The sequence below is a fragment of the Lissotriton vulgaris genome, chromosome 4_1 (genome assembly GCF_964263255.1).
Source record: "Lissotriton vulgaris chromosome 4_1, aLisVul1.2, whole genome shotgun sequence".
Taxonomy (NCBI): domain Eukaryota; kingdom Metazoa; phylum Chordata; class Amphibia; order Caudata; family Salamandridae; genus Lissotriton; species Lissotriton vulgaris.
In genome coordinates, this window is record NC_141691.1 from 673863379 (window position 1) to 673885156 (window position 21778).

Consider the following 21778-nt stretch of genomic DNA (forward strand, 5'->3'; position numbering starts at 1 on the left):
TTCCTTTATATTTCCGCAGAGACGGCAATCTTTTGACTCAATGTGCCTCCAAGATGGTTCATCGGCTAAAGTTGGAAGTTTGCCAAAACGCAAGGCCATTAATTGTTTTTAGATGTAAATGGGAAACGTTGAGTCCAAGTAGGCCGCCGGTATAAGAGTTTTATAATTATTGATCAAAGTCCAAGAGTGGGAGCGATGAGAAAAAAGATCTATCTGTGAGCAACGAATGAAGTTTGGCGGCTCTATTTAGTGCCTACTTGAATGAAATAAATGGCAAAATTTTATTCCAGAGGTTAGAAGAGCATGTTGATTCCAGTGCACTGGTCAGGAATTTATTGGCCTGCGATTTTATTTGCGTTTCTAGTTCCTGCCATAGAAATTTCTTGAGGGTATTTTCGCTGGCACTTTGCTTGATTCGATACCACACCTTTATATAAGTATAAAGTCTACCCACTGTTTGGTTCATCAGTCCGAATTATAATCGCATTTGCGCTGGTGAGGCTGAACTGGGAAGTTGAAGGACCTTTTTATAGATTTTAGTTATTAGGTTGTTAAGAATTTCGGAATCTTTGCCATGCATTGCGATGCTTGCAAAAACCACAGTTGATGGACAGAATGCAGAACAATGTCATACATTCACCCCAGTACAGAGATCTGGGCCCAAATCCATCGTTTTTTTGCACTCCACACCACCCCAGTTCAGACATGGCCATATGCAAATCAGTCTGACCCTGTGCCTCATGGAACAGTCCAGCCCGAACTGCCAAGCCATGCCTTCCTTGGACCGGAAACAAGCTTCCGAGGACCGGTTTCTGGCATTCCAGCCGTCTTCAGCCCAGCTTGCTTGAATCCAGTGGTGTGGAGAGCACGGGACTCACGACTGAGCATACCCATCCCACTGGGGGTGACAAATGCAAAAACCACAGTTGATGGACAGAATGCAGAACAATGTCATACATTCACCCCAGTACAGAGATCTGGGCCCAAATCCATCGTTTTTTTGCACTCCACAGCACCCCAGTTCAGACATGGCCATATGCAAATCAGTCTGACCCTGTGCCTCATGGGAACAGTCCAGCCCGAACTGCCAAGCCATGCCTTCCCTGGACCGGAAACAAGCTTCCGAGGACCGGTTTCTGGAATTCTAGTTTCTGCATTGCAATGCTGGCATAAGATAAGGTGGGTAGCGCTTTGCTAGCGATCACTGTCAGGAGAGGCCTCAGAGATGGTCCTTCCAAGTTTTTTTGCCAATGAACTTAATGCAAATATTAAGGCCCCCGCTCTCTGTTATATAATTTTTCTGATCTTTTATGGATAACTTATCGTCTATGTAATATCCCCAATTATTTATAGTAGGATACTTTTTCCTGTGGTTTTCCTACTAGCCAACTTGTTTGTAGACAGGAAATCTGAGAGTTCTGTTAGAAGCCTCGAAAGTCCAACTTTTGTTAAGCTCAATAGCACAATGTCATCTGCATATGCTAGATGAGAAAGTTGTAGCTTGCCTAGTCTCGGGGAGTGAATATTGCTGTTGTCTAGTTTTCCGGAAAGATCTGATATGAACAGATTAAATAAGTGTGGTGCCAGGATGCAACCCTGTTTTAATCCAATAGTAGTATACACTTTTCTCGATAGGCAGGTACCGTCCCCAAGTTTCACTTGTGTCCAGGTGTCGGAGTAAAATAATAACAAACCCCTCAGTATGCTCTCAGGTATTTTCCATGCTTTTAACTTTGCCCACATCTGATTCCGGTCCACACTGTCAAAGGCAGCTTTTATGTCTATAAAACACAGATATAGGTCCTGTTTCTCACGCTGGCATTTTTCGGCAACCATTATAATAGATAGGATGTTCGAAGTTGTTCCAATCCCTTCTCTGAATCCCGTTTGATTAATTGGAATCAGGTCTCTTTCTCCAGACCTGTTTACCAGGTCTTTCAGACTAATGATGCGAAGTATTTAGCTTCAACGTCCTGTAATGCAATTAATCTGTAATTGAGTGGGTTAGTTCTTTCTCCACCTCTGTATATGAGCATTATTATAGAGCCTTCCCAGCTGTCCGGAACTTGGTTATTGATCTGCACATTGGCAAAGAGTTTCTCGAAGTGAGAGCTCCAGTATTCTGGAGTGTGTTTGTAAATAGTTTGCGGGATGCCATTCGGCCCTGGAGCCCAGTTGCTTTCATCCTTTTTAATTTTTTTTGCTATCTCCTCTGCAGAGTAGATGACATGAGTTACAACTGGCATGGTTGTTTTGCGTTGGTCTATTGTTAAGGACTGAAGACAGATTTTCTGAAATGGATAGTTTCCGTGGGGCTTTTGATAAGTTTTCTTTAAATTTTAGCGAGAGGAAGCGGACCCATTCCGTTTCCTGCACATTCAATGTTAAGGTGTTTCGATGTCTAGTCAATTGATTTATTGTCTTCCAAAATGTATTTGTGTTTGGGTGCTTAATACTAAATAGTAATTTAGACCAAAAGCTCTGTTTTCCTTTTTTTGAATTCCCAGACCTTCTTTTTGTATTCTTTTCTTTGTAGGAGAAACGTCTTCAATAATCGTCCTTCTGTGTTATTTAATTGTAGCTTCTTTTGTGTTCTTCATAAGTCCCTTCTTAGATCTTGCACCTCTTTCGGGAGTTTACTATTTGGACAGGGTGTTTTGTCCTTCATATCCGGGACTTTCATTTTCGTCTTTAGTTTCTCTCAGTAGAGAGACTAGGCTTGAATCTTATTCGTTGAAGCGTTTCCTAGTTCAGCCAGTATCTCCTTTATTATCGAAACTACTCAATTTTATTTGTATTTCTCCAATTTATACGTTTTTGATTAAGTGTGTCTATTTGGCCTTCCAGTATGTGAGATGGTTGAAATCTTTCCATGCAGAAATTAAATTTGATGTGTTGCATCGCATGATCACTCAGGGGGGTATACTCTATATGAAAACTGGCTAGTAAAGGAATTAGCGAGAGACTTACAATCGTAAAGTCAAGTGTTGATTGGGCCCGCGGGCCGTAGTAAGTTTTTTTTGGCGGACGGTCTTCATCTGTCCTTCCATTCAGTACTCGCATACCTTGATACTCAAGATCTGTCACTAATTGCTGGCCCAGTTGTTCAGTTCGAGTCCTTGCCCCAACTTGAGACTGTTGTGGGACACACCAATACATATTATCTGCTGTCAATATTTTATCTTCTTCTGGCGAAAATATCAGGTTTGAATTGAAGTCACCAGTCACTACTATATTCCACGAGTGCTCGGTACTGCAAAGACCCGTAATTACAATGCATAGTAGAGCATTTTTTATCTTTTAGACTAGGAATTTAGGTTGTGTGTAGTAATCAATCAAGATTGTCGTCCTCTTGTTAGTTACATTTTGTTCTGAAAATTTAATTAGTTGGATGCTTGGGTCAGGAGATTTAAGCTGTTCCAAATTAATTATTAAGGCTGTAGATACGTAGACTGTCAGGCCGCCTATTGCGCGACCGTAGTATTTACATTTTTCTGCTGCAACAGTGTAGTGGATGAAGCCTGCTAGCGGGATATCTTCTTGTAACCATGTTTCTTGTAGGGCAATTATATCGCAACTAGCCCACTCTTCTAAAGCTACTCCGTCCTCTAGCAATTTTTTAGCCCCTGCTATGTTCCATGATAGTAAATGAATACCGTCAGTTGCTACGTGTTTATCCCTTTCGCTCTTTGATCAGTTTTTCCTCTTATTGTTTAGTAAGCTGGGAAGCCAATTCCATTGATCTGTTGTTATTATGGACTACCCTACTCTATCTACATCTACTCCTTCCAAGGAGTGGGCTGTCTCACTTCTACCTTTAGCATTGTGTAAAATTGAGTAGACTTGCTTTTGAGGTGCGCGCTTACCCAATTTTCTATTAGTTTGCTGTCTGCAGGGTTTCTTTAAGGGAAACGGATAACGAGGAGTACTAGGCATTGATAGTTGTATGCCCCATGTTTGAAATAGATCCGATCTTTCTTGTATCGATTGTACTATCCCTGGCGTTTTCCAGGTGGTTAATGTTGGTTCTTTTGTTTCATCATTGTTCCCCCGAAGAAATTGTACCGATTTTAGATCTGTAGATTGAATATCGCTTAGTTCCTTAATTTCAGCCACAAGTTTCAAAATGTTGCTCCTATTCAAAGTGTCATGACAGCCCTGTGTCTCGTACTCCGGTGTCCAAATTATTTGGTGACATTTATCGTCGAGCTTTGAAGAACCTGTCATTAATTCTTTTCCATCGAGATAATTTGGTTGCATGTATTCCTGATTTGATATACAAAAGCTTAATTTGCCTTGATTTAAATTGCATTGTGTTTCTGATGTACCTCTTGGTGTTTGACGTTGGGGTACTTCTGCGGTATCTTGGTCTCCCATTTCTATCGCTGTTTGTAGTGAAGAGACAGTCTTTCCCTTTTCCACTACTTCTGTACAATGTTCCATGTGTGTTTGAATGATTCCACAATCTGATACCCTGATTATAGGTGGGTCCCAAGCTGGTTTATATGCGTTCAGCTGGATTTGAGGTTTTAATATTGTTATTTTCTCAGTTGTTTTAGGGTGTCCCTCTGTGTAATGGCTTCCCAAAGCTAAAACTTTATCCTGAGGTTGCATGCTCTTCTGGGTTTCTATTAACTGCATATTTTCATCAATACAAAGATGGCTGTGTTTTTCATCTTCCGGATTTGTAGTTCTATTATTGTTTTCGTCGGATCCAGTCGTGGTTATTAAGTTGGCGGTTGACGGCACTTTCTGCCTATAGTTCGTCGTTTGTGAGGAACTAACCTCTCTTTCTAATATTTGTGAGCCCTTAAGTTCTTTTTTTGAAATCTGATTTGTGTCAATAATCTTTTCATCTCTTCCTGCAGTTGAGAAGGCTAAGTTGTTTAAGTTTATTTCCGGGATAATTTCACGGGTAAAATCCTATTTTGGTGTTCCTGCATTAGATTTTGAAAAAATAGGGTATATTCTGATACCGGAATGAGACTCTGAGACACATCTTTTGTTCCTAGCTTTCCTTTCTTTCTTTCGTTGTCTCTTTGATTGTATTTGCTTTTTTGGTTGTAGAACAATAGCATCATTTGCTGCTATTTCTTTTGTATCATCCTTACTATCGACATTACCAGGTTTAGGAATTTGTTCTTCATTGTTTTGCCCTGAGTAAAGGTAAGTATCGATTTGTGGTTGCTGCTTAATTATGGAAGCTCTGTGTCGTTCTGTCTCTGGTGCTGGATTGATAAAGCGTTTATTTAAGGTAAGAATCTGTTCTAGCATTGTTGGTAATAAGCTCAGTTTATCTAGAATAGGTCCGCAGGTACAGACTGGTTCGGGCAGGGGAGTAATTGATTGTGCTCTTTTGATTACATTATTTAAATTGTCCAGTTTCGTGTTTATCCCAGCTATGTATGATGCTGGGACAATGACAAGCCCTCTATAAATCCATGTTGCTGAAATACAAACAATCTATCATCACAGAGAAAAGTAAGTTCTACACCAATCAAATTAATATTGCGCAAGATTCGACCAAACAACTTTTCCAGGTAGTGACGCGTCTCTCCGGACAAACAACATCTACCCCAGTCACGTACACCCAAGAACTATGCAACTCTTTGGCTAATCATTTCCAAAAAAAAGTCACTGACATCTTCTCCCAATTCGAAGCTCATGCTAGTGACACTGGACAGCCTCACTGTGTCTCTAACGACCAACTTCCTTCTGCCTCGAATTCCACCATTCCCCCGCCAACAATCCCTTCTAATTCCTTCCAGGAGTTCTCCCAGATCTCCTCTGATCTGGTGTCCCATCTCTTAAATACCACGAACTCCGGGTCCCCAGAAGACCCATGCCCCCCCTCTATCCTCAAAAATTTCCCTGAAATCCTAAGCCCTAAACTCTCTGAGATATTTAATGCTATGTTCCTGTCCACGACCTTCCCCTCCATCTGGAAAAGAGCCATCGTTAAGCCTCTTATCAAAAAAAGCTCACTTGACCCTACGATAGTTGCCAACTACCGTCCAATCGCTTGCCTCCCGCTCCCCGCCAAGATTGTAGAAAAAATCATGAATAGACAAATCTCCGATTTCATAGAGCATAACAACTGTCTGGACGAGACACAATTCGGCTTTCGGAAAGGACACGGGACGGAAACTGCGCTTATCAAGGCCACGGAGGAAATTAGGAAGTCTTTGGATGGTGGAGGTTCGGCGGTGCTCATTCTACTGGACCTGTCTGCGGCCTTCGACACGGTCGATCACTCCACCTTGATCGACCGTGTAGAATCGGCTGGCATCACGGGTTCAGCGAAGGATCTCATTGCCTCATTTCTCACCAATCGAGTTCAATCCGTTACCTTCGGCAATTTCAGCTCTCCTTCTTTCACTCTTCCTTGTGGTGTTCCCCAGGGATCTTCGCTAAGTCCGACATTATTCAACATCTATGTGTCGGACTTGGCGAGGACCATAAAAATCCATCACCTGGCGGTTACATCCTATGCCGACGACACCCAGATTGTCCTAGCCATAAACAAAAACGGAGACGAAGTGGCCTCCAACTTCAATCTGGGAATGCTGGCAATAAGTAACTGGATGACACAAAACTGCTTGAAATTGAATTCCGATAAAACGGAGGTAATGTTGTTCGGAAATCTTTCCCCTGCCTGGTCTCCTACATGGTGGCCTGTCGCCTTGGGACCTCCCCCCCCCCCTGTAACCAAGGCCAGGAATCTGGGAGTTATATTGGACACCAAACTCACCTTCATGTCTCACGTTAACACGGTAGTATCTTCCTCATTCTACACTCTGAGAATGATAAAAAAACTTCTACCTTACCTACCAATGAATATAAGAAAAACTCTGATCAGCGCACTTATCATGGCCCGCATTGACTACTGCAATGGCCTGCTAGTCAATGCTCAAGAAGGTGTCTTAAAGAAATTGCAATTGGTGCAGAATGCGGCGGCCAGATTGATTACTGGATGTCCCAAGTACGCCTCTATCTCCGGAACACTCCGGGAGCTCCACTGGTTGCCAGTGAAGAAAAGAGCCAAGTTCAAGGCTCTCTGCATTGCATATAAGGCAATTCATGATCAAGGACCAGCTTATTTGAAAGACTCCTTTTGTCCTTACGAACCTACCAGATCCCTACGATCATCAACCGCTGGACTACTTCAAGTCCCGAGGACTAAGAAAGTTTCCTGGGGAGACAGATCCTTCATAGTGACCACCACTAAACTTTGGAATAGTCTACCATCCTACATCAAAACCTCCACTTCTCTGTTCTCCTTTCGCAGACAGATAAAAACCTGGCTGTTCAAGCAATAAACTCCTCATGAGCTAGTTCTCTCACTCAGCGCCGAGACACCCACGGGTAGTTGAGCGCTTAACAAATCGCCTAAATAAATAAATAAATAAATAAATTACATTCATTAAGTCTATTTGTATGTCCAATTTATCTGATTGCATTATTAATGTTGTTGTTGATGTTTGCAATGCTTGTAGTAGTGGAGTAACAAAATCCGGTTGCCCTTCAGTGTTGGGGGAATTTACCTTATCCTCATTTTTTGATGACTTATGATGTCTCTCGTTTAGTGATGATGATGTATTTACTCTGAAGTCTGTTGGCCTATGTTGGCTTTCATTGTGACATATACTGGCTGATTGATACTCCACTTCTTTGCTTCCAGTTTCTTCCTCTGCGGCTGCCTCTTTATCTACTGTGTTTTTGTCGACCGGTGGCTCTTCCGTTTTGTCTAGCGAATAGCATGGGTTAAGCCAGAGATGAGCAAGATCCTCAAAGCTTGAGTGTAAATACTGTGTAGAGTTCAGTTGATCTTTACTTAATGCTTCCGAATTTGGGCTAGTTATAGTATCAGATATAACCTCACTAATTAGTATGCTATGACCCTTACGTCTTTTTGAGGTTAATGGAGGCTGTTGCTGCGTTGTTATATTTTTAAAATCATCGGATTCCGTATGTACTGTCGCTAGTGTAATAAGGCTATTTTGTATTAGAATTTTCTCATTTATTTTTTTTATTGTCTGTATCTTCCAGTTGTTCTGTCCTTTAAAGCAAGTTGCAATTTTCGCTAAGTTGAAGGTTTGATTTCTCAGGAGTCATCGTTTGAATTGCATCTTCCCTCCTCTAATCATTCCCTACTAGATGTTTTAAGGGAGCTATAGGAGTCATCAATCCCGGGACATCCCCGGTTGTTGCAAACAGGGCTGATCCGGGGTACTTTAAGAATTGAAAATCGTAGATTCTGTGTGGATTTTTTTATTTGAAACAGCCTTTTTCAAATAAAGAGGCTATTGGTGAGATTAATGTTTTTTTTTGGCTGTCACTTGCCTTGTTTGCATTTGTTCTTTCTATTTTGCTCTGTTTAGCAAGTCCCCTTGAGGCAGCTGCCTTTTCTCCCGGAGCCTTCCTCACTTTGCCAGACTACATGATTGATCTGGCTCTGACTTTTGGCACTGGCTTTGCACTGGCTATGCAGCTGCTCCTTCCTCCTCCTCTCGTCACGCTCCCCCTCCGCGTGAAGTCTTAGTAGCGCGGGATACCGGGGTACCAGTACTGGGGGTCAGTCGCGGCGAGATAGGGTCTATAGGATGATATAGCGGACGTATAGTGATGTAGGGAGCACGGGCTGTATGTTGACGGCGGGGAGCAGTTGTGGTATAGGTGCTAGAAGTAATGCCGCCTCTCACTTCTCACCTCCTTTCCCCCCCCAGCCGTCTGCTCCTGACTGCTTTCTCCCAAGCTCCTGACTGCTGTATCCCGATGCTCCCTGTGCTCGCCTATTTGCTCTCCTGTAGTAGCAGGATTTGAGGGGAGCTAAGGCGGCCTGGTGCTGTGCACCTGTTCGTGTCTCCGTAAGCAAGCTTTTCTTGTTGTCCTGTTGTCCTGTTGTCCTGAGCGCCTTACTCTGCACCTACCACCCGGCTGCGCTCCTACGGGGGTAAGGCACTGACCGTGGCTCTTCCGTGGCTCTTGTCTGATGCACTTGTCCGATAGAGGGACCAGAGGAATGACTAGGAATGACTAGGGCCACTGGCTGCTGGTAAACTGGCTGTAAGTCGACTGTAAGCCAAAAGCTGTGTTCCAGATGCCCGGATACCAAGCCGGTGTCGACCCTCTGCCACACGGCAACAGGCGGCAATCGACAATGGCGGTCCACAAACAGCAATCAGCCGTTGCAGTCGGCGGTCGGCGACTGGAGACAGGGAGAAGTTACTCTGGACCGCGTGAGCCGCATGAACCACCAGGAGCCCAGAGCCTGGAGCCCAGAGCCTGGAGCCCAGAGCTGCGTTGTCCGTGCTCTGCTCTGCTCCTGATAGCAAGTCTTCGAGCTCCGATCCGAGTTCCCATCTCCCAGCCTCTGGCTTGCAGCTCTCGGTGCCGCTCACGATGTTACTTCGCAGTTTGCGGTAATTCACGGCACCCTGCGATTCTGCTACCGCTGCCACTGTGGCCAGTTCCGGTATTTGCTGCCCTCAGCTCGCTGCTCTCTGGTCACTCGCAGGAGCTCTTCACTTCTCCGGACCGTCCGCCGCTACAAGCTCAGCCGTGGTTCTCCCGGTTCAGGTCCCGGTCCCGCTCACGCAACCGCTGTGGATCCGCTGGAGGTCAAATGGGATGCCGCTGTAGCCTTCCCGTAGGTCTTCCTCCTTGCTGGGTGCGTGGCGGCTCACTGTGGCGTTTGGAGCGCTCTGCTGCACTCTAGCGTCCGATTGGATTTCTCCAATTGTTATCGCTAGATGCTCCCAAAGTTTGTTAAACAGGGTTTATGTGTGTATGTAATATATATATATATATATATATATATATATATATATATATATATATATACATACATACATATACACACACACATAAATACATATGTTAATCCTCCTGAGGCGTGAGCCGGGAGAGTTCAGGCAGGAAAACGAGGTGCTGGCAATATCGCGAGTGAATGATTGAAATCTGTATTTTAAATGTGCTTCTTTTTAAAAATAACTAATTTTGATATTTGCTAAAATTTAATTATTTCCCTGAATTTCAAAACCGGCAGTAACTGAATGTAAATATTGTGCATTGCGGGGACGCCTTGAAGGGCTCTGCAATTAGGGGACGCTCTCAGCCGCGGCACCGCCATTTTGGGTGGAGTCGGCTGACATATGCTTGGGAGGAATTGCTGGTGCTGGGAAAGGGAGTCAAAAGGTGCAGGCATAGATTTTCTGACTTAAGGACAGAGCCTAAAGCATGTGAGTACTGTAAGCTTGAACTTAGCTATACATCATCAAGCATTTTCAATTCATATGGGAAAAGATATAATCGGGCTGGGATGGAGAAGGAGGGAGTTAAAGCCTTACTAATTAACGCATGTTCACTGGTGAAACATGGGGTCGCGGTAGCGGAGCTGATAGAGACCTTGCAAGTAGAAATTGCCTTTATCACAGAGACCTGGGCAGACGCTAACTCTGAGCCGGATCTGCTTTCTGCGCTCCCTTCCCAGTACAAAATGATTAGGGCAGATAGAAGGAATAAAAGAGGTAGCGGACTCGCAATCATCGTGAGAAAGGATATGAAATTGACTGGGGGCAGAATAATGGCTCACACGATTGTGAAATACTACCGTTTGTTATAAAAATCAACAACAATTATACTTTTAGAGGGCTACTAGTATATTGCCCGCCTAAGTTCCAATCATCACTGTTAGAGAATATTAGTCATTTCCTGGAGGACAGTGTGAATAATATTGATTATACAGTCCTTGGGGACTTTAACTACAATCTGGAAAGGACAGAAAACCCAAATACAGCCACCTTTATAGAAGGAATGTCTAGTTTCTCCTTAAATCAGTTGGTCAACCAAAGTACACATAAAGTAGGGCATACACTGGACGGGATATTTACGCCTAACAAGCTAAAGGTACAGGAAATTATCCCAGTGACTTGGACCGATCATAAAGCAATTGTTTTTAAAATATTAGAAGATCAGGTACGAACAATGACATCACCTAGGCAGGGTGAGGCTACTTATCAGGACTGGAGTAAAATAAACATCTTAGGATTTCATGCGCAACTGAACACAACTAAACCTGCCCAAGCATGGGACACTAATAACTTGATTGATAATATAAACATATGGATCAAAGCCGCGGTGGACATTAATGTCCCCAAGAAACGGCTGCGGTCAAAAAGGAAGAAGGCATCTGAACCTTGGTTCTCAGGAAAGTTCAGGGCCCAGAAAAAAGTGTGTAGGAAATTGGAAAGAACTTGGAGAGTTGACTATTCGGAGACAGGGAAAGGAGAGTACGCCAGGAGTTTAATAGAATATAAAAAGCTGATCATGAGGGAAAAAGTCACTATTTTACCCAAAAGATATCGGACTCGAAAAACGAGTAAGGAACTGTTTAATACAGTGAAAAAACTGCCCATACTCCCCAAAGATTAGAAAATCCTGAATTCTGTAACACAATAGGTGAATTCTTTGCCAATAAGGTGGAAGAGGTTTATAAAACTTTTAGAGAACACCCATTCAAATCAACAGAAACAATTCTATAATCAGATGTAACCCAGCTAACTAACCTTCCAACTTTTTGCTATTCCCCCCCCATCGAAAGAGCAGGTTATTCAAGCCATTTGAGCTACAAAGTCAGGGGCCCCGTCAGATCCCTGCCCACCAAAAATTCTTCACCCTTATTCAGAGATCATTGGAGAGCAATTCAGGAAAGTCTTCATAGAAATCATCCAGGAAGGCACTTATCCTGAGGCATGGAAATCTTCCTCCATTAGACCACTATTAAAAAAAGCAAATTTGGACCCACCAGCTCCAAAGAGCTATAGGCCAATATCCAGGATCCCTTTTGGGGCCAAGGTGCTGGAAAGACTAATCAATGGACTGATTACGTCCTTCATTGCTCAGGGTGAACTGCTAGACCATTCCCAATATGGTTTTAGGGAAGGTCACGGAACTGAGACTGCTCTGGTTATGGCCGCTGAAGAGCTAAGAATAACGCTGGATGAGGGTAAGAAGGCCGTCTTGATTTTATTAGATCTATCGGCGGCCTTCGACACCGTAAATCACCAAATTCTGATTAAGAGACTGGTTGATATAGGATTCCAGGGGAGCGCCATCAAGGTCCTGACGTCATTCTTAGAAAATTGGACGTTTAGGGTGGAAATGGACGGACATACCTCCAAAGCTTTCAATTTGCCATGCGGAGTCCCTCAGGGCTCATCCATGAGCCCTACCCTTTTTAATATTTACGTAGCCCCGTTGGCAGAGATTATCAGACAATGTGGATTCTCGGTCATATCATACGCCAACGACACGCAGGTGGTAATCTCGGTGTCAAACAATGTGGAGGAGACTGCGGAACGCTTCAGTAACTGTATGTTACAGATCAACAGCTGGATGCAGAATAATTCTTAAATTGAACAGCGAAGACGGAAGTCCTGTTACTGGGTAACCAAACCTCTTTCTGGTCCCCAAGCTGGTGGCCAAAGGAATTGGGCGACTGCCCACGACCAGTGTCAGAAGTAAGAAATTTGGGGGTCATGTTGGATCAAAGATTGACCTCTGAATGTCAAATTAATAAACTAACATCAACTTTTTGGGGAATTTTTAAAGTCATAAGAAAGATCTGCCCATTCATACCTATGGATGCGCTAAAAACAGTGGTAATAGCATTAGCCATGTCAAGGCTAGATTATGGAAATGTGCTATATACTGGGCTGCAGAAACAGCACTTACTGAGACTCCAGCGAATGCAGAATGCGGCAGCTAGGCTGATCCTGGACATCCCAAAATTTTAATCAGTTAAGGATCGACTAAAGGAGCTCCACTGGTTGCCGGTGCACAAGAGAATTATTTTCAAATCACAGTGCTTGGCTTTCAAGGCATTGCAGGGAAAAGGACCCCTTTTCCTCAGAACACACCTAAAGAAATATGTACCAGCTAGAAATTTAAGATCAGCGCAATCCCATCTATTATAAGTACCAAGGTATAAGCAGTTGCGCTGGGGGGGGGGGGGGGGAGGGGGGGGGGAAGAAGTTTCATAGTAGGTGCAGCTAAGGTGTGGAACTCTCTCCCTCCACAGATTAAAAATAGCAACTCATTGATGAAGTTCAGAGGTCAATTGAAGACCTGGCTATTTAAAAACTAATCCTTCATCTCGTATGGCATCAGTTGGTTACTGAGTTTTCTTTAGATAAGGTTTAGCGCCAAGACGCCCTAGGGCATACGTCGCGCTCTATAAAACGCAAAATCAAATCATATATATCTATACTCTATACTAATATAATAAAGAGAGAGCCCAAACCTTTGAGGCGGGTAATCTCAGGAACCACAGCACCATTCTCAACACCCATTACAGTGTTGGAAGGGCAGTTGCAGCAGAAGGACATAGGCTATGCAGACGCCCACCATATACATTTAAAAGGTAAAAGAATTGTGCCAGCAAAGTAGTTTCTTGTGGGCGTGTCTGCATTGTGCTGTGGGCGTGACAAACACTGGGGGCGTGTGGTACATTCCGCCCTTCATGCCATGTCTCATATGGTGTGCTGGGGGCGTGGGCGTGTGAGGGGCACGGGATTACGGAAAAAAAGCGAGCGTTGTGCCCAATATTTCATTGTTTTTTCTTCGCAGGTTCTGTACATTCCAGCTCTGGGTGTCCACCCTGCTCCCTTTAAATACCCCTGCATCCCATAATCATAACCCACCCTTACTCCTTAAAATACCCCAACACCCTTAAATACTAACGCATCTTAACCCTATAAATATACCCTGTACCCCTAAACCCAAACCTCTCTAAACCCTAAAAATTCCCCTGTACCCCAAAACCCAAACCTAGCCCTGAACCCTATAAATACCCCTGTACCTCAAAACCCAAACCTACCTCTGAACCTAAAATACCCCTGTACCCCAAAACCCAAACCTACCCCTGAACCCCAAAACAAACCTAGCCCTGAACCCTTAAAATACCCCTGTACCCCAAAACCCAAACCTACCCCTGTACCCTAAAATACCCCTGTACCCCAAAACCCAAACCTACCCCTGAACCCTAAAATACCCCTGTACCCCAAAACCCAAACCTACCCCTGAACCCTAAAAATATCCCTGTACCCCAAAACCCAAACCTAGCCCTGAACCCTAAAAATAACCCTGTACCCCAAAACCTACCCCTGAACCCTAAAATACCCCTGTACCCCAAAACCCAAACCTACCCCTGAACCCTAAAAATACCCCTGTACCCCAAACCCCAAACATACCCCTGAACCCTAAAAATACCCCTACACGCCAAAACCCAAACATACCCCTGAACCCTAAAAATACCCCTACACGCCAAAACCCAAACATAGCCCTGAACCCTAAAAATACCCCTGTACCCCAAAACCCATACCTATCCCTAAACCCTAAAACTACCCCTGTACCCCATAACTATATCTGAACCCTTAAAATACCCAAACACCCCAAAACATACCTCAGTACCCCAAAACATATACCCCTATACCCATACTTACCTTATCTAAACATTTTTAAAAAAACATGCTTTTACCATTCATGCATTTACAACAAATTTAGTTGTAAATGTATGCGTGGTAAAATCATAAAATGTAATGCCATGCGTTATAATGGCATTGCGGAGTCATGGTACTTTCGTAATGAAAGTATGCAGAGTGATGGTATGAGGAAAGAAAGTTGCGGAATAATGGGCGTTTACCCTTCCCCGGTAAGTACATTGGTGGCACGGCGGCCCACATCTCCAGCAACATACTCATATTTTTTCACCACCGATTTGAAAAATGCACAGGTCTCTCTCATTGATGTGAAGTCAGACTATGTGTTGTACTAAATCTAAAAACTACACTGGGTCAAGGAGAACACCAAAGATTACATGTGGCTGAAAACTCCCATCAGACCACCATTATGGCGGAGTATCGTCACGTGGGATACGGATGGTGAATCCAAATCTTACCCAACCCATCAGGTGATGGTGTAGAGATGGATAGTAAACGTAACCAACTAGCCACAATGTATCTTTTAGGTGGTGATGGTGTGTAAAGTGAAAAAGTGTATGCTAAAATTAACTACTGTAACAGAAAATATGTTTAATGAGTACTATTACAGTGTTAAGGTTAAAAAGTAGCGCTCCATAGTGTGAAAATATAACTATGTGAAGGCGCGGTGCAGTGTGGTCGACATGTTTCAGCTTTATGGACAAAGTATGTCTAGCTTTCTTCAGGACCGTGATGTGTTTAACACTGCTAATGTCAGTGAACAGCAAAGTGATGTGTGAAACCAGAAAAATATCAAGTCAAAACTAATCCTACCAGAAACTTGGATCACCAATGTTGTCTGGAGGAAAATGGAATAGTTATCCCTTCCCAGCTTTATGTGGGAAGATGCCTCACCTCACCCGGCACCCACTTGGGCAAATGAGGCCCCGCTCTCTCCGTCGGTACCCCTCGCCTGCTTCCAACTCCCACCAGTCAGGTACTGGTGGTACCCGACTCTGACTGACCCTGGCCTCTGCCTGAACAGGCACAGGGCCAGTGCTATTTTGAAAGAGACACTTAAAGATACTGTGAAACACCTACATACACTAGGGTGCACTATGAATTAGGGTATCCCTATGATTGGCATGCCCTCTCCTATAAGGCCCTAGTTCATAATAGGGCAGGGAGATTAGAACTACCTTTGAGTCCCTAGAATATAATAGGGCATTGCAGTTTAGAGGCCAGCAGCCCTTTCTGTGTTTGCATGTGTGCACTGCCGAAGCCTGAGGTCAGTTTAAAAGTAGCCCTGTGTTGTAGGACTGCTTTTAAAATGCAAATTGTGCCCAAACTCGACTTGGGTTTGGGGAACTTATAAATTGATCAACTACAATGCTGGGGCAAAATTAAGTTAAGTGGAATTTTTTTTTCAACTTAACTATGTCTGTATCATATTTGTCACATAATACATCATCTGCTGCATAATCTAACAATTTGACCCAAAACAATTTTGTAGCTCAAACAGATCAAAAATTACTAAAAGAAATGTGTCTTACGTTCTGTGAAGTGCAGAGCCCTTTGCAAAGGTTGACTGGTCACCTTTCCCTCTGCTGCATTTGTATGTTACACAGGTACTAATGAGGCAAAAGCTTTGCAGAGGCTGTTGGATGTATAAATATGTTAAAATAATAAAGTATCATAAAATGCACCGCATCATACTGCAGCCTTTTTATTGTTGCATCATTTAGTCAACACTGCAACACAATGTTGGCCTCCATTGCTGCATAACTCCAGTGGCCCGAAAGAAGGCTGCACATGTTAAAAGTGTTTGTGCATGAAGCAGAGACCATGAAGTTTGCAAACTTAGGGGCTGATTACGAAGGCAGGCGGACTTCAGTCTATCCGCCATCGAATCGAGGAATGGGACCGCTGGCCTTCAAGGTGGCGGCCCCACGATAGGCATTACAATGCGACCGCCACTATGGCGTTCGCCATGCCTGTCTTTTACATTGCAGCAGGTGCTGCTGGCTGCATCATCTGCCGCAATGTAAAAACTGACATGTTACATATATCACTGCACTACGTGGCAGGTACAATGCGGTGCCTGTCACATGGTGCAGTGATATGTAGGGGGGCTTCTTAGATGCTCCCCAGGTCCCATGTCTGGGGGCTTGGGGAAAGGGGCCCGCTATGGGCCTCCAATGTCCCTTTCCACCAAAATGTCATGGTGGGTGAACTGCCATGGATAGGCTTGTGGGTAAGGGTTATCGTAATCCTTACTGTGGTGCCTGGTAGGTACCACCAGCATTGTAGGAACCACGAGCCCCTCCGCCGCACTGGTGGGCTCAAGGAGCCAGTCGGGTGTGTGGCGGTTGGTCTTTCCGACCACCGCCATTGTAATATGGTTGGCGTAAATGCAGTCACCGATGGCGGTGGGACCGCCACTGACGGGGTGATGTGGCGGTTCCACCTCCATTATAATCACCCCCTAAGTTTGGTGTGCATGCAAATCCTACATTGCCAACTCCTGGTAAGTTGCACCACTAATGCTGAAAAAGGCCAATGGATGCAGTGGACTGGCCTCAAGGATCTTGTGACCTCAGTGACAGTCACTGTCAATCTAGGGTGTGCTTTTTCGTATGCCTGCTCGCAAGACTGGAGGTGAACTGCAGTATGGATTGTGGTGGACAGGCCTTCAAGGTTAACTCCCACTTGCCACCGTTAGGGTCCACCTGCGGGTGCTAAGACACCAGGGCTTCTTAGGTCTATCGGTCCTTCTAAGGTGTAGCATCGGAATGAGCTCAGTCAGGAGTGCGGTCTGGTGGACTGGTCATGAAGGCTGAAAATAGTGCGCCAGTTCCAAATTCAGCAGCTCTGGCCAGAGTGCCACATCCTCTCCCACACTGAACACCATAGTGGCCCACTGAGAGAAACTTGCACTGCATTCAGCTACAAGTCAATTGTGCTGCAACTAAATTCAAATTATGCACTAGACAACAGTTAAATGCTGCCTGAAAAAAATGAAGAACACCCTGAAAAAAGCAAACACTCATAAGGAATGCAAGAATAAGCAAATCATGTGAAATGTATTCAGGAACATGGTTACCTTAACAGTTTTAAACTCATTATTCAGAAATTTAAGTGATTTTTCCTGAAAAATTCAGGACATGGCTACAGGACCAGGAAGGGACCCGTTTCAATGTCCATTGCTTATATCCTTTCAAAATGTAAGCAGTTTGGTTAAAAAAAAAATCACATCCCCTGACAGAGCCGCAGTACACATTTTATAAGCTAAAATAATTAAAACAGTTGAAAACGATGGTATTAAAAATTTCCACATCAACCAGGTATTGCAGTCCCTTTAGGAATGGTTCACTTACCCACCATGGGAATACAATGTTGTTCAAAGAAAGAAGAAAAAAAGAAAGCGCTTTCACTGGCAAACTCTGTAAAGTGGTTCTAATATGTGTGGATGTAAATAACAATCTGGCCGTGTATGCTGACCACTCTGTATTGCTTACTTTAGGTATTTCATTTTTTTCTCTCCGTCCCGAGGTTTTTCTTTGGAATTATAAAACGGTCAGTAAATGAGGAAATATCCAGCCAAAGTGTCCGCCTATTTTGGATCCATTTCACAGAGAAACAAATAAAGAAAAGGAGATGCAAGAGAGAGTACATAAGAGCTCTTGAAATCAGAACTGAAGCAGGAGCGAGAAAGAGACAGAAATGGGTATGAAGGAAAAGAGACAGTCCCCCCCCCCCCCTTGTCTGCCCTTCCCAGAACGCGGAGCCTTCCTGCAGCATAATAAAGGGCAGAGGGCGGGTGGCCTCTATGACTCCAGGCAGGTCAAGTGCAGGGCCATTAGGTAGCACTTTCACGGCTAATGGCCCTGCCACAGACAGGAGAGAGAGGGGAAACTCTTTTGTCCCTTCGTCCCCCCCCACCCTTGTCCCCCGTGTCCCCCCCCACTCCAAAATCGGGGGGGGATATATCCCCCGCGTCCCACACTTCCAACGCCCATGCGAATAGCGCCAAGAAACCACTCTGAACGTGCTCTTCAACCAGCCTGTGATGTTAACCGTGATGTGTGCACCAGAGTTTGGGCACTAGTGAAAGGATGCACTAGAAATAATGGCGCCAGTTGTGCGGGGCACTCCCCAAAAGGCTGCGCTGCACACCGCCGTCCATGGTCTGGTCCTAGGGGTCGAGGCCAGAGGCACCCATGTGTCCGGCTGAGTGTCAGGGCGTCACCACAGAGTGCTGCAGAAGTCTCGGTCCTACAGCCTGGCACTCCGGGCAAGCAGTAAGGGACCTCGACAGAGGGGCAGCACGCGCAGGTCTCTTTCCCGCAGAACTCTTTTCTCCCACAGAAGGTCTCTTTCCCCTCTCTCGCACGCAGTACTTGGAGCCACTCGTGCAGCACTATCTCTTGCAGCGTTTCCTGTATCACGCTCTGCTGGATTTATGCTCAGGCAACGCTCGTGTCTCTCGCTGGAAGAGCTGTTTCTCGCACATAGCGCTGAGAACCCTCTTCTGCAGTAATGCCTCTCATCTGCAGCGCGCCCTTGTGCAGTGCTCGGGATGACTAGCCCCCCAGGAAGCGCCGTTTCTATAACAGTGCAGTCGTTTTGTGCAGTGCTTTTCCCTCACTCTTTTTTGCAGTGCGCTTTATTCCTCCCCCAGCACTCTTCCTCCCCGGGGGGGGGCTGTTTGCATTGCTGAGATGCTTCCCGTGCTCTCCCTCTGCGATGTAACCTTTCCCCGCGGTACTCTCACAGTCTGTCCCATCCAACCCTTGGATCGCCCACTTTGGATGCAAGTACAATTTTAAAGCAAAGCGCAAAAGTCAAGTCTTAACATAAAAGTCCTCTGTAGAAAATGTCAAAAACTAAGCATATTAATCGTGAGAAAAACTGGTAGTTTGTAAAAGAAAATATTTACATCGTCAAAAACCAATAATCATTATCATTGCATGCAAACCTTTCGTTGTGCACCCTTACACTACAGCTAGAGACACTGCGTCATCATAGACATTTCCAGCAGTGGGAATCTACGGCCCTCTGGCTGCTGTGGTGAACGAGGCACCCCATGTTAAAACAGCGACTCTCTGCCCCTAATTTGGACTTCATGGCCCAGGTTAAAACAGATCCTCTGTGTTACGATATTATTTCCAGATTCACACCGTGTGTTATGTAGGTACATTAGTGAATGCTGTCCCCTCTTGCCCTGGTGAATCCATTTCCGGTCTTCCACATGGCGCAGTGTTTCCCATTTGCTAATGCCCCCTGTTGGCCCACAGCCCCCAGCTCTTACTGCTCATACAGTCTCTTACAAGCTGTTTAATCTTATGTGTGTTGTGTGAATCCACGGGTTACCTCTGGGCGCTCTGGTGTGCCTCAGAAACAGATTGCCAGTCGAAATTTGCATTTGTTTGTGATGCAAAAGAGTATGGGCCGCTTCGCACACACAAACACACATACAATACAGACAAGGCAAGCTGCAGCAGGGTCTATAGAGGAACAATCGGCAGACTGGGCATGAGTCCTTTCTTTGGGCCCTGGGCCTCTTTGGCGATGGTAGGTGTTCACTTGAGATATGTCCTATGTCTAAATCTGAAAGCTCGGCCCTCAAGTGTAAGCACACCAGAAGACTCCGGAAACAACCACCGTTCATAAACTGGGGTGAGCGTACCTCTAGATTTGAGGGATTCTCTAAAGCCCCCTTATATTTTTATTCCATGCTCCGGAAGTGGCGCAACCAACCAAGAACACAATCCTATTCCTAATCAAATATTACAGCGACATAACCACTCCATCACCACAGCAAGTTTCCGCTCTCACCATCATTACAATTCATTACGTGCAAGCTACTTAACAGAATTGCCAAGTGATCCCTCTCCTGGTTTATATGGCTCTCTTGTTCCCCTAAAGTTTGTTATTATTCGCACCTGCTATCGCCGAGGTCTTAAATATGTTGTTGTTGTTGTAATGTTGTTTGTAACCTGCCATTGCGATCAGTAATTAAGCAATTTTAATTCTGTAAATATGGAGTATTTTTAATATTCCAAGTCTACATTGTCACAATTGCTTTATAAACCAGCTTGCTTCTTCAAATGTACATTAAAATGCACTATTTTCCCACTTATTTTCGAAATTCTCGCAACACAACACTCATCTACAACTTTTACACCCTACCACTTTCAAATGTCACCAGCCGCCACTGATAAAGCCCCCTTTAACTGCAAGATAACTGCAATTGTGACTGCATGTTTAGTAGTCAAATATAGCAATATTATATGTTTAGAGAAGTTCTGACAACTTTTGGGCCTGGTGCCACTGCACCATTCAAATCATAACCCTGTTGTCTGCAAGGTAACTGCACTTGTGACTACCCGTTTAGTATCAAATATAGCAATATTAGGTCATTAGTGGGGTGTATAGAGCTTTAGGTTCTGGTGTTACTGCACCTGCAACACCATTCAAATCACGTCCCTATTGGTTGCTAAATAAATGCACTTGTGACAGTCTGGTTTAGTACTAAAATTTAGCAATAATATGGGTTTGATGGGGTCCCCAGAGCTTTCCGCTCCGTGTCCCTGCAGCACCATTCATATCAAGCCCCTTTTAACTTTAAGATAAATGCATTTGTGACTGCATGTTTAGTAGTCAACTATAGCAATATAATGTGTTTAGAGGAGTTCTGACAACTTTTGGCCCCGGTGCTACTGCACCAACATTCAAATCATGACATTGTGGCCCGAAAGGTAACTGTACTTGTGGTTGCCTGTGCAGGAATAAAATATAGCAATATTAGGTGTTTAGTGGGGTTCCTGGAGCTTTTGTTCCCAGTGCCACTGCACCTGCTGCACTATTCAAATCATGCCCCTTAACTGCAAGGTAACTGCAATTGTGAATGCCTGTTTAGTAGTCAAATATAGCAATATTATGCGTTTAGAGGAGTTCTGACAAATTATGGACCCGGTGTTGCTGCACCATTCAAATCATGATCCTGTTGTCTGCAAGGTAACTGCACTTGTGGCTGCCTGTTTAGTAATAAAATATAGCATAGCTCTTGTATATTAACTTTATTTTTAACGTGCAATGTTTAGTACAATATTTAGAATTTGATCATAATGACCAAACAGATAAAGTTGAAAAAATCATTCCGATAATGCATAGAAAGTGCAAAGAAAAGTACGGAGGCATAAACAGGAAATGCTACAAATGTTCTAAGGCTAAAGCATCTGCTTTACACAACTAAGTCCCTGATTACGATGTTGTTCAGAAGGCCGCCGAATCGG